At 42.9% G+C, this 13,911-nt stretch overlaps 1 pseudogene; it reads right to left on the bottom strand.

Annotated features, from left to right (window-relative positions):
• Positions 1–3,064: 3,064 nt before the first annotated feature.
• LOC132629622 (small nucleolar RNA R71) lies at positions 3,065–3,158 on the bottom strand (annotated as a pseudogene).
• Positions 3,159–13,911: the final 10,753 nt, after the last annotated feature.

A 13,911-nucleotide genomic window follows, 5' to 3' on the forward strand; every position in this document is an offset into this window, starting at 1 on the left:
TGGAGGGAGGTTGGAGTGAAGTTCATTTAGTTGGTTAGTGGCGTCGTTATGGTATGTATGACGTAAATAAAGATTTAACGATTTGAGTTAGCATGGAAAATTGATTGTATGTTGTTATGGGAAATTATATGATTTTTATATGATTTTTTATATAATTGCGAAAGTAAGATGTTAGAATGTGAGTTATTGCTATTGATAGTGAATTATGAAGAAGACAATGTGATTTGGTAGTTTTATTAAAATTGTGGAGATTTTGGACGGAATATGGAATTGGCGGGAATGCTTGAATCTATGAGCATTGCTTGAAATGTTATTGAATTATGTTTGAATGACTTTGAATTAGTAAATGAACATGGAAATGTTGATATTAGTTTGAAATTGTGGAGTTGGAATGGAAGTTGTTGAATTATGTAGAAAGGAAGAATAGTTATGTTATAATGTATTTTGTGATGATTGTTGATGTTGTTGGTATTGTGGTGTTGTTGTTGTTGATATTTTTGGCAGAGCAAATTCTCGGGATGTTGAATTTATAGGGGAGGTGCTGCCGAAATTTCGGTAGACAAATATGAATTTAAGTTGAATTCTTAGAAGCTATAACTCACAATTGGTAAATGTGACCAAATTGTAGATTTTGGCGAATTTGGGACTTGACTTTGGAGACGTATAGGAGGCGGAAAAGGTATGTAAAGCTATCCCTCATCTTCTTTTGGCATGTCTTAGTTATACTAAGTTGAGATTTGAGTCTCGGGGGTAATTCTATTCTTAGAAAACCGAGTTAGAATTTGGGTACTATTCATTCAATAGAATTGAATTACAATACTTATGCTTAGTTGGAAAAGTGATCGAATATTCGAAAGTCGCATAAACGTCACCGAATCTCTTTGAAACTTCCTTAGATGACTTCATAAAGTTGAATGTTCATGATTTACCTCCGTCACCTCGACTTGACCCGAGGCGGGCCCACTAGCCCGAGTCTTCTTCTGCTTGTTTTATTTAATCTATTTTGTATGATGGAAAGAGGGGATTTTTCGCTTATGAATTCAAGGCTTCGTTTGGTTTGCTCCATAAGCTGTTGAAAGGCTCATATTTTTATATACTAATTCCGACAGACTCGTTACTTACCTTGAGCTTTCCGATCTCAATATATATATATATATAAGTATTCATTTGTCGAGACTTGGAATTTAATTATGTATATGCATTTGGTTTCCGCACTACTCTGTTCGTGCGTTCTGTTATATCTTTCGCCGAGTCCCGGGCCAGTTTTGTTGTCGTGCGTACTTTGATATACTCCGGTGTTATGCTGTGTTTATGGTCCACCGAGCCACTCGCTAGAGGGTCGGGTTCCACTTATATTTGGTGTTATGCTGTGTATGGCGTTAGGGTGTGTTATGATGTGTGTCGGGGATACGGAGATTTGAAACCTTCTGGTGTTATGCTGTGTTATGGCGCCATTGACGGGCGGGCGACCATATTCTCTGTGCCCTATGCATGACTTATATTTTGATAATAAATATTTTGATACTTTGGGCTTGCACTTATTTTCTGCAATTCTATTTCGTTTATGCCTCAGATTTGTTTCCTGTATCCTCTGCTTTGCATACTCAGTACATATTTCGTACTGACCCCCTTTCTTCGGGGGCTGCGTTTCATGCCCGCAGGTACAGACGCACAGTTTGGTGATCCTCCGGTTTAGGACACCCTCCTCTGCTGTTTGGAGTGCTCCTATCATTCCGGAGCCTGCATTTTGGTATATATATGCGTTATTTGCATATGTATATATTTGTTCAGGGGTACGGCGGGGCCCTGTCCCGCCATATGATTTGGTTGGTCTGTTTAGAGGTCTGTAGACGTATATGTGGGTTGTGCCTACTTCTGTACAGGTGTGTTTGTATGATCCCACTCACCATGGCAGCCTTGTCGACGTGCATTTGTATATGTTTTGGGCCGTTGCGCCATTTGATAGCCTTGTCGGCTTTTGATATATATGTACATATTTGGTTGCGTTTGAAATGTGTCTGAGACAGTTTGATATAATGTGAGGCAGCGTGTGATATTTGTGCCTGTATACGCTATCTGTATGTGATTCGGATTGGATGAGTGTGTTCGGGTGCCCAGTTCGGGCACTAGTCACGGCCTACGGGGTTGGGTCGTGACAGAATATTTCTAAATTCTTGATTAAAGCCATTCTCAATTACGTTCTAAGCACAATTTCTGGATACATTATCAGTCAATTACATACTAGCATTTAGTTATAAAAAAACCAACACTTTTATTCTTCACTTGCATAGATAGTAAGCAATAGTTTATTTTCGTGAAAAATTGGTCATAAGTCTCTGTGGGTTCGACATCCGATTTTATATAATCACTTTATTACTTGTACGACCACGTACACTTGCGTGTGCATTTGGATGCAACAAGTTTTTGGCGCCGTTGCCGGGGACTTAGAAATCAATTATTTTTGCCATAATAAATTTTATTGCTTTATTTTATCCAAGTGTTAACGTCTTGATCTTAGCTTTTTCCTGATTACAAGTACTTTACTCGAATGCGAAGGACTGCGAGTCAAAACAATCTTGAGGAATTCGATCCTGAGCCTGAACGTACTTTCAATCGGCGTAGGAGAGATTTGAATTTATTGCAGAACCCGCAGGCTGTCGCATAATTACATGTGGTCATGGCTAATGATCAACCGGCGAAAGTGAGAGAGGTTGCAGTGCCTCGGGTGGCAGATGTCACTTCAAGCATTGTCAAGCCCACCATCGAAGGGCACTTTGAGCTGAAACATCCTATGATTCAACTTCTTCACTCTAGTGGGCAATTCACGGGAATGTCACATGAGGATCCTCAGCGTCACATCCATACTTTCTGCAGATTGTGGATACTTTTGCTACTGGAAGGGTCACGAAAGAATATGTTCGACTGACACTGTTCCCCTTCTCTCTATTGGGGAATGCAAGTAACTGGTTATTAGCAGAGCCCGCCAATTCTATCACTACGTGGGATGACTTGGCGACGAAATTCTTGACTAGGTTCTTTCCGCCAGCAAAGACCGCTCGCCTCCGAAGGGAGATCATGTCATTCAGGCAGAAACATGGAGAAAATTTGTATCAAGCCTGGGAGAGGTTTAAAGGTCTTCTCAGAGATTGCCCTCATCACCATCAGACGAATGAAGTTCTGGCACACACATTTATTGAGAGTCTGGATGCCCAACATAAGTCATCACTTGACACTGCTGCAGGAGGGCAGGCTCTTGATCTAAGCTATGAAGAATTATTCACATTATTGAACAGGTTTACTCAGAGCACTCCAGACTGGCAGGATGATGCAGCTAGTAGTTCAGTTAGGAAAGCACCGGGTGTCTTCGAAGTAGACAATTTTACAACATTATCAGCACAGATTGATGCCATGCGCACCGAACTCAGGAAGTTGGCTGTGGCACAAGCACCACCACAGGTACATGCAGTGCAGCAAGCCATAGCCTATTGTGATGTCTGCGGAGAGGGTCATAACAGTGATGAATGCCCTGCAAATCCCGCGTCCATATACTTTGTGGGTAATGCAAGCAAGGGGCAAGGAAGCAACAATCAATACGGAAATTCCTACAACCCAAATTGGAGGAACCATCCGAATTTCAGGTGGAGTGACAACCCAGGTAATCAGAAGCAGAACTATCAGTTAGCACCTGCTTCTCAAGCTCCCACAAACAGTATGGAAGAGATGATGAAAAAGATGATGGGTGACATGCAGAAGATGATGCTAGACCAGCAGAAGTTGATAGCAGATAATCAGAATCGTGATTTGGCTGTACGAAATTTAGAAAGGCAGATGGGACAGATAGCTGGTGCACAAAATACCAGACCACTTGGAGGACCTCCAAGTGACACAGATGTAAATCCCAAGCCTTGCAATGCTGTAACTCTGCGAAATGGGCGAGAATTAGAGGAAGTGACATCAAAGAGAACTGGTCGAGTGGAGGCTGAAAAAGAGAAGATTGCCATAAAAACAAGTGAAAAATAGAAGGCAGTCGAGGCACCAGTGGCTTTGAAACCACAGGTTGTGGTTGCAAAGCCACCGCCTCCATTCCCTCAACGTCTGGCAAGACAGAAAGAAGAGGCTACTTATAAGAAGTTTCTTGATTTGCTTAAGCAGGTAAACGTGAACGTCCCCTTGGTTGATATGCTGCAAGGTATTCCAAAGTATGCTAAGTACATCAAAGATATTGTTGCAAACAAGAGCCGTTTCACAAAGTATGCCACAGTTGCACTTACTGAGGAGTGCACTTCTCGTATTCAGAACAAGTTGCCCACAAAATTGAAGGATCCCGGAAGTTTCACTATTGAGATTTCTATTGGGACACAGGTTGTTGCTCGAGCACTTTGTGACCTAGGTGCAAGTATAAATCTGATGCCTTCGTCTATCTTCCGGAAGCTAGGTCTGGGAGTGCCTAGACCAACCACTATAGTTCTTCAGCTGGCAGACAGATCGTTAGCAAGACCCGAAGGCATTATTGAAGATGTATTGGTCCAAGTGGGGTCGTTGATAATTCCTGCTGACTTTGTGATATTGGATTTCGAGCCAGACCCGGAAGTCCCATTTATTTTGGGGCGTCCGTTCTTGGCCACAGGGAGAGCACTTATTGATGTAGCTGCTCGGCAGCTTACCATGCGAGTACATGATAAAGTAGAGGTCTTCAATGTATACCAAGCTCTAAAGATGCCTGCAATCTATGAGGAGCTGTCCGCCATCACTGTTCTGAATGATGATACACGAAGGCCACTCTTCACTTCTCATGATCCATTGGAGAGAGCCTTGGTGGGGGATGATATTTTTGGTGACACTGCGGCGTTTGAGATGGTGCAGAGTCTGGATATGGCGAGTATTTATATTCGGGGAGGTGAGTTTGAGCACTTAGACAGGACAATGGGGGTAACTCCGAAGTTATCAATTGAAGAGCCTCCGAAGTTGGAGTTGAAGCCCCTGCCCAAACATCTGAAATATGCATTCTTGGGCGAGGAGGATACCTTGCCAGTGATATTGGCAGCAGAGTTGACCATCGAAGAAGTTAATATTTGTCTCAAAGTATTGAAGTCCTACAAAAGAGCATTGGGGTGGCATATATCTAATATTCAGGGAATTAGCCCCGCGCTGTGCATGCACAAGATACTCATGGAGGATGATCATAAGCCTAGCGCACAGCATCAACGGAGACTAAACCCGGTGATGAAGGAGGTCGTCAAGAAAGAGGTGATCAAGTGGTTAGATTCAGGCATTATTTTTCCCATTTCGGACAGTAAGTGGGTGAGCCCGGTGCAATGCGTTCGAAGAAAGGAGGGATGACAGTTGTGACAAATGACAAAAACGAGCTCATCCCTACTAGAACAATCACTGGGTGGAGAATCTGCATGGATTACCGCAAGCTGAACGAGGCAACCAGAAAGGATCACTATCCTATTCCCTTCATAGATCAAATGCTTGACAGGTTAGCCAGGCAAGAGTTTTATTGTTTTCTGGATGGTTACTCTGGATATAGTCAGATAGCTATTGCTCCGAAGGATCAAGAGAAGACCACGTTTACATGCCCGTATGGCACATATGCTTTCAAACGCATGCCATTTGGGTTGTGCAATGCACCTGCGACTTTCCAAAGGTGCATGATGGCTATTTTTTCAGAGATGGTTGAGGACTTCGTCGAAGTGTTCATGGATGATTTTTCGGTATTCGGGAACTCTTTTGAGGTTTGCTTGCAGAATCTAGACCGAGTGCTGGCAAGATGTGAAGAAACTAACCTGGTCTTGAATTGGGAAAAATGTCACTTTATGGTCCGAGAAGGAATAGTCCTTGGGCACAAGGTTTCAAAGAGAGGGCTGGAGGTTGATCGTGCAAAAGTGGAGGTCATTGCGAAGCTGCCACCCCCCATATCAGTCAAGGGTGTGCGCAGGTTCCTCGGGCATGCAGAATTCTACAGGCGCTTCATAAAGGATTTTTCAAAGATCTCAAGTCCGATGTGCAGACTACTTGAGAAGGATGTGAAATTCCTATTTGATGATGCATGCATTAAGGCCTTTGAAGGTCTAAAGAAGAGATTGGTAACTGCACCAATAATCATTGCACCTGACTGGAACTTGCCATTTGAGTTAATGTGTGATGCAAGTGACAACGCTGTGGGGGCTGTGCTGGGACAGCGATGAGAGAAAGTTTTTCATTCTATCTACTATGCTAGCAAGATGTTAGATGCTGTCTAATCGAATTACACTATGACAGAGAAGGAGCTACTAGCTGTGGTTTATGCGTTTGATAAGTTTCGGTCCTATCTTGTGGGAACACATGTTATTGTTTACACAGACCATGCAGCTATTCGCTACTTGTTCAACAAGAAGGATGCTAAACCCAGGTTGATTCGGTGGATTCTTCTGTTGCAGGAATTTGATATTGAGATTAAAGATCGGAAGGGAGTGGAGAACCAAGTCGCAGATCACCTGTCCAGATTGGACAACCATAACCATTTTGTGGAGGATGTGCAAATTCGAGAGTGTTTCCCTGACGAGCAACTATTTGCAATTCCTGTTGCTGAAGTCCCATGGTACGCTGATATTGTGAACTTGATCGTAAGTGGGGTGTACCCACCTGAAGCCACTTCACAGCAGAGAAAGAAGCTATATCATGACTCACGGTTTTACATATGGGATGAGCCGTACTTGTTTAAGCAAGGAACCGATCAGCTGATGAGGAGATGCATTCCACAGACTGAGGTGGGTCAAGTGTTGGAGAGTTGTCATTCTTCCCCATATGGGGTACACTTTCAAGGTGATCGTACTGCGGCTAAGGTATTACAGTCTGGCTTCTATTGGCCCACCCTCTTCAAAGATGCCCATGCATTTGCTAGAAGTTGTGATCGATGTCAATGAACGGGAAACATCTCTAAGAGGCACGAGATGCCTCTGACGAACATATTAGAGGTAGAGATATTTGACGTTTGGGGCATCGACTTTATGGGTCCATTCCCACCATCCTTCGGTAACAGGTACATTCTGCTTGCTGTCGTTTATGTTTCAAAATGGGTAGAGGCAGTCCCTCTTCCAACCAATGATGCGAAGGTGGTGGTGAATTTTGTGCGAAAGAATATATTCGCAAGGTTTGGAACTCCACGGGCTATGATCAGCGATGGGGGCGCCCACTTCTGCAACAACTTGCTGAAGAACCTTCTGGCGAAATATGGGGTAAAGCACAAGGTGTCTACAGCTTACCACCCACAGACATGCGGACAGGTAGAAGTCTCAAATAGAGAGGTAAAACAAATCTTAGAGAAAAATGTGAACGCTCAGAGGAAGGATTGGGCAATGAAGTTGGATGACGCTTTATGGGCGTATCGCACAGCATATAAAACCCCCATCGGAACTTCTCCTTACAGGTTAGTCTATGGGAAGGCATGTCATCTGCCGGTTGAGCTAGAGCACAAAGCATATTGGGCAATCAAAAAGCTCAATCTTGATATGAGCTTGGCTGGAGAGAAGAGGTTGTTGCAGCTACACGAGCTTGATGAATTCAGACTGGCGGCGTATGAGAATGCAAAGCTGTACAAGGAGAAAACTAAGCGATGGCATGACAAGCATATACAGCATCGTGACTTCGCCCCAGGGCAGCAGGTACTACTTTTCAACTCTAGGCTGCGGTTGTTTCCGGGAAAGCTTAAGTCTCTATGGTCTGGCCCATTTGTGGTATCGCAAATCACACCCCATGGGGCCGTCAAAATACAAACTATGGATGGGGTGCGCAAGTTCTTGTCAATGGACAACGCCTCAAGCGATATTGGGGCAGAAATTTTGATAAGGAAAAGGAGCAAGTGCTCCTCGATGATGAGTAAATAAGGAAGTGCGTCGTGCCACGACGTTAACTCAGGCGCTTCTCGGGAGGCAACCCGAGTTTGTAATGTAACAATTTAAAATCAAAAAAAAAAAAACGTCGTGCCACGACCTTAACTAAGGCGCTGGTTGGGAGGCAACCCAACTTTGTAACATATATGTCATTTGTGTGTTCATGTTGCAAGTCCAACTAATGAGCAGGAGAAAGAAACGCGCAAAGTAGCTAATGAAACAGCTACAGGTTTGTGTGTGCTATTCCCATGCGTCGCATGGCAATCGCACAAGGGGAAAGCAGGCCAAAATTTTGGCTAAGTACAAAGTTCAGAAAGGGGTGTATCGTGCGATAACAAGGCGCCGCATGGCCATCGCATGAGTAGCACTCAGAGCAAAATTTTTCTAAGTGTAAAGTTCAGAAAAGGGTGTATTGTGCGCTGGTCATGCGACGCATGGACAACACATGAAGGGTAATCAGAGCTAAAATTTTTCTAAGTATAAACTTCAGAAAGGGGGACTTTGTGCGCTGACCATGCGACGCATGGCCAACGCACGGGTCGGCCCAGTTCGAATTCTTTTAAAAAGAATAAGATGCGGCCACCCCCATTTAATCCTCACTTCTCACAAACCCCCCCTCTTTCTAAACCTGCTCCCACCCGAACCCACACCCAAAACGCCCTTCTCCCAATCCCTTCCAACTCCAAGGGAAGTAGTGTCAATCATCTCCTCCACAACACAAGGTAATAATTCGCGTGTTTTCTTCAATGAAATCCCATTCTTTCTTTCCCCTGTTTGTGGTGTTGAGAGATTGAGAAATTAGGGTTTGTGGGTTGGGCGAATTTGTATGGATGTTTTTGGTATTGTGTTGTTTGTAAAGATTGTTGGATGCTAGAACAATGATTCCCAAACATAAGGGAGGGTTTTACAACCCTCCATTGTTGCAAAACTTCAAGGGATAGTTCTATGCCCACAAGTTGCTTGATGAAATTCCTAAATTAATTGTCGTGTGATTTTTGTGAAGTCTTGAGTAGCAAATCAACATGAAACAACATTTTCAACCATAGGGTACTGCCATGAACACTCATAGGTCATTCAACATGCTTTTTCATTGTTTTGTAGGATAGTCTTTAATTCATTAAGTTTGTCGTTTTACGCTATTTTTTTTTTTTTAGTTAACTTCTTCGTTTTGAGTTTTGTGTATCATAGTCGGAAGTAAGTGTGGGGTCGTGATTGGAGTGTCATTAAAAGCCATGAGAATACCCGAACATCAAGAAAGATGATCATTCCTTGCACAAACACACGACTTGCAAGAAGTGTGGGGTCATTTCACGACCCCACGTGGTTTAAAATCTGCTAACGAAGTTAGATGTTTGTGTTTTTAATCTCCACAGGTACAATGGTAAACAAAGGCAAGGGTAAAGTGGACGAGTCAGGCCCGTCACAAGGTTCCAAGAGAAGTAGAGGTGGCAAGCACACTGCCACGAAGAAAGGGGCAACAACTCGCAGTGGAAAGCAACCAGTGGTCCCTGTCCCTCGGGCCTCTTCCCGGAGGCCTCGACCTACCTTTTATGGGACTGGGTTGGCGGAAGAATGGTACAAAGAGTTCCCCTTGGCCGATGGATATGTGCATGAACGGCCTGTCAACAAGGTGGCGTGAAGAAAAATTTCAGGGGAATTTACAATCAAATAGTCGGAATGGGCTCGAGCGCGGTATTTGATAACCCAGGGCCGGTAAACATTGACATGGTTCTGGAGCTGTACTCCAACATTATTTTGGCAAGAACAGAGGGTGGCGAGCCTCATCATTCCGTGCAATTGAGGGGTGAATGGGTGCCGTTGACAGCCTCCACTTTGTGTGCACACTTGGGGGTTCCACACCATCCTGTAGGCCCATTGCTCGAGTTCAGAAAAAGGACTGACTATAAGGCCATTCGGGAAACCTTGTGTGGCCCTGAATCCATGGCAAAGTGGGCAAGATACCGAGAGGATCCGAGGAAGCACAAGACGATGCTAATGGGTGATTTTATGAAGGAGGCACGTGTGTGGCTGCGGTTCCTAAATTACCGCATTATGCCTCTTGGCCACTTCACCACTGTGCTGAAGGAGAGAGTGGAAATAGTGTACTTCTTCTTGACTGGGCAGCCGATCAACATTGGATACTGGATGCTTCAGGATATGATCCGCATCAGAGAAGGCAAATCCCTCAAGCTCAGCTTCGGAAATACACTCACAGCATATCTGAGGAAGTTGGTCCCGCACTTGGAGAGCAAGTATGACAGGGTGCTTGAATGCCCAGATAATCCGATAGACATCTCTAATGTCAAAGGCCCTGAGCAGAGCAAGTTCAACCTGACTCCAGCACAAGAAAGATCGGCTCAATCGACCGTGCTAACACAACTATACAAGATGGCGGTACTCGCTAGTGAGTAGTTTGAGCTAGATATCTCAAGTGTGTTTGCGGAGTGTCCCCATACCACTTACTCAAGAGTGCTCATTGGAGAGGAGGGCAGGCTGCCCGCTGATGAGGACTTGTGTTCTGCGGATCTCATAGCCGTTGAGATGGAGGAGGGTAGTGAAGAAGAATCCGAGGCACAGGATGCTGAGGATGATGAGGAAGAAGATACCGAGCCGTCTGGTGGCGAGGCTGAGGATGATGAAGATGATGACTAGGCCCTAGTGGGCCTCAGGGAGTATTTCTTGCCTTACTTTATTTTTAAATTTTTCCATCTATATGCTTCGAGGGCAAAGCATGATTTAAGTGTGGGGTGGGAAATACGTCCCTTATAACAACATTTTGAGGTTAAGGGTGGTGATCAAGTTGCCATAGGTTTTCTTTTTGATAGTGTATGAGTCTTTAAAAAAAAAAAAATTCTTGTGTTAGATTTTCTTGGTAGCTTCTTGAGTCCCTCGTTAGTGGCACACACCATCCACCCCCTTGGGTTTTCTTATGACTTCGGTTCTTTCCTAAGGGGGGACCTTTGAACCGAGTTAGATTTTTTTAGTTTTTTTAGAAGAGTCGTAGGAGTCAAGCCTGTTAGACCACTCGAATTCTAGGTGCTCAGGTTAGGTGGAATGTGGAAACCATGAGTTTTTCTTGACCATCTTTAAAAAAAAATAACATGTTTAAAAATAGGCAACCTACCTCGAAACATTTCTGTAGTAGACTGCATTGACTCATGTATGACCCACTAGGCACGATTTGTGATAGTTGCTTGAATGGATGGTTGTATGAATTTGTTTTGTGTTGATTATGTGCTGTGTGTGATGTGAGGAAACTCTGGTATGATCCATGCTTGATAATGATGACGCGAACTTGCCCGGGGTGTTTGTGAAGCGAAATTGAGTGAGAAGTTTAGGAAGTGATCTAGGCATTTCTTTGTTAGCCAAAGTCTGAAACGTTGCTTGCCTACCCTTTGAGTATGTATATCCCTAGTCAACCCCATTGAGCCATTAGCCTTTCTTTTTACAACAGCCAATTAGCCTACTCTCGTTCTTCTTATTGACCCGATTTGATCCCTGTTTAATCCTTAGGCACTTTTAATGGTTACTTATTGAATTGGAGTTAGGATGTAAAGTTAAGGGAAGATTAAAAATGAAGTCTATGAGTGTTTATGAAGGGTAGATAATGGTTAGTGGGAAGTAATAATAATAAATAAATAAATAAAAAAACAAAAAAAGAACTGCAAAACAGGAACTGTCCATGTTTGTCATCTGCGTTCGTAATGTCGTCTCCCACTAGGCTGTCAAAAACAAGAGGATGCTTAAACTTGAGAAAATGAATGGGTGTTGATAAGATAGAATGGGTAGCATGTGGGTGAATGCTATGGGTGATGAAGGATGGTGTAGAAATAAACTATGATTGTAAGGTATTAAAAGTGCTTAGGGAGGTTAGTCACTATGTTCCAAAATATAACCTACCCGTCCCTTAAGCCTACATTGCAACCATACAAGTCCTAAGTGATCCTAAATTCACCTCACTCTAAGTTGCTGAACGGTTACACTAAGGGCAAGCCTATGGTTCGTCATGTTTGAGCATTAGATATTATTTGTGAGAGTGAGCGATATTGTTGCATCTTATGTCCATTGAAATAAGTCGTTTACCTTGTGTGAGATATGGACAACTCTCTTTTGGGTGAGGACACGTAATTAATAGGAGACGGATGAAGTACTCCCTCTCGGGCAAGTAACAGGTCCTTTATGTCTTGAGTGGTGTCTGGAGTCATATGCATGTTTGTGAACGTATCGTTTCTTGAGAGTTTTGGTTGCTAAAATTTTGAAGCATAAGAACATGGTGGTTTTGAAGCAGTGGCATGATTGTCAAGAATGGCTCAATGTGTATGGTAATGCAATTTCGAAACCTGTATATCCACCGAATTCTGATGTAGACCTGTTTGAGTGGCATGGCTAAGTAAAGTACTAGGGAATGTAGGATAAGTGGTTGCTCGAGGGCGAGCAAAGTCTAAGTGGGGGGTGTTGATATTTGGCACAAATATCTAGATTTAGTGTCATTTACACTTTACTTCTTAGCACTTTCATCGCAAGTTTGAATGCGAATTGTTGTATATGAGCTTATGTTGGTATGTTTATATGAATAGGTACAACAAGGACCAACGAAGGGGATTCCGGGCAGTTTTGAGTGATTCCGAGGCTGTGTACGTTGATTGAACGTTGCGAAGGAAGTTCCAGCACTTGAAGGCAAAATCTGACCACTGAAGGGCCTCATGCGCTGGCCATGCGCCGCACAGCCAACGCAAAAAACACCCTTCCTGACTCTCAGAAGGACCAGGCGGTGGTCATGCGCCGCACGAGAAGAACGTAAAGGAGATCATGCGCTGGTCATGCGACGCACAGCCAACGCACAAGAGGCGTCAGTTGTCCTATTCAGATCGGGATTTGGCCAACTTATCTCATATTTACCCTAGGATATAAATAGCCGTTTTTAACATTAGAACGACGGCTTGGACGAATTTTGAGACTTGTGAAACTCTCTCTAGGTTTTATTCCTCTTCTATTATTTTTCTTTTCATAAAAACCCTAAGTTAATCATGAATTCTTCTTTCGTTTACCAAATCATGTGTAACTAAACACTTAAATTCTGGGGTTGTGGCGTAGCCATGAATATTGACGTTTGACAAGTATTTCATTCTTAGTATCTTGTTCGTATGCAATTGCTTCACTACTTCTGTGTTTAATCTCTTGATTGTTTGCGCAACAGTTAAGTTCTATTTACTCATTGATATACGTGCTTGGGAGAGACGTTGTTAATTTGGAGAAGAAGTAATGAGATTGTGATATGAAAATCCCTAAAAGTTGGGCTAGGATTTGTGACTAGGATAGAAATATACTTAGTTACCGCAATCAATTATATACCGTGCTCTTATTGCATTCTTGATAAGTCGATACCATAGGAATATAGGAGGAGAATTATCGTGAATCGGCGAGTAGTGGTTCGGAAGAATACTACGAGACAAATTATCCGGTTAATTAGCTATTGTGAACAAAGTTGCTAAGGTGTGATACTTGACTGACTCAATAGGATTGGTGAATCACCCAGGACCCTGGAATATTTCTAAAATCTTGATTAAAGCCATTCTCAATTACGTTCTAAGCACAATTTCTGGATACATTATCAGTCGATTACATACTAGCATTTAGTTATAAAAGAACCAACACTTTTATTCTTCACTTGCATAGATAGTAAGGAATAGTTTATTTTCGTGAAAAATTGGTCATAAGTCTCTGTGGGTTCGACATCCGATTTTATATAATCACTTTATTACTTGTACGACCACGTACACTTGCGTGTGCATTTGGACGCAACAGTTCTAAGACGCACTGGTTGTAATGCACACCAAAAGTGGTTAATAAATCTTCGAAAAAAGCAGTAATTCCACATAAGTTGGTTGACCGTAGAAATTAAAAGGTAATCAATCAAAAATCAGTCGGGCGTCAAACAAATATGAACTTCATATAAAAGGTCAAAGAAATTACCTCAAATGAGTACTCATACAGCAGAAAAATAATTTTATAGACTCAAAAATAGCCCTACTACTTC

This window comes from Lycium barbarum, chromosome 2 (assembly GCF_019175385.1).
Source record: "Lycium barbarum isolate Lr01 chromosome 2, ASM1917538v2, whole genome shotgun sequence".
Lineage (NCBI taxonomy): Eukaryota > Viridiplantae > Streptophyta > Magnoliopsida > Solanales > Solanaceae > Lycium > Lycium barbarum.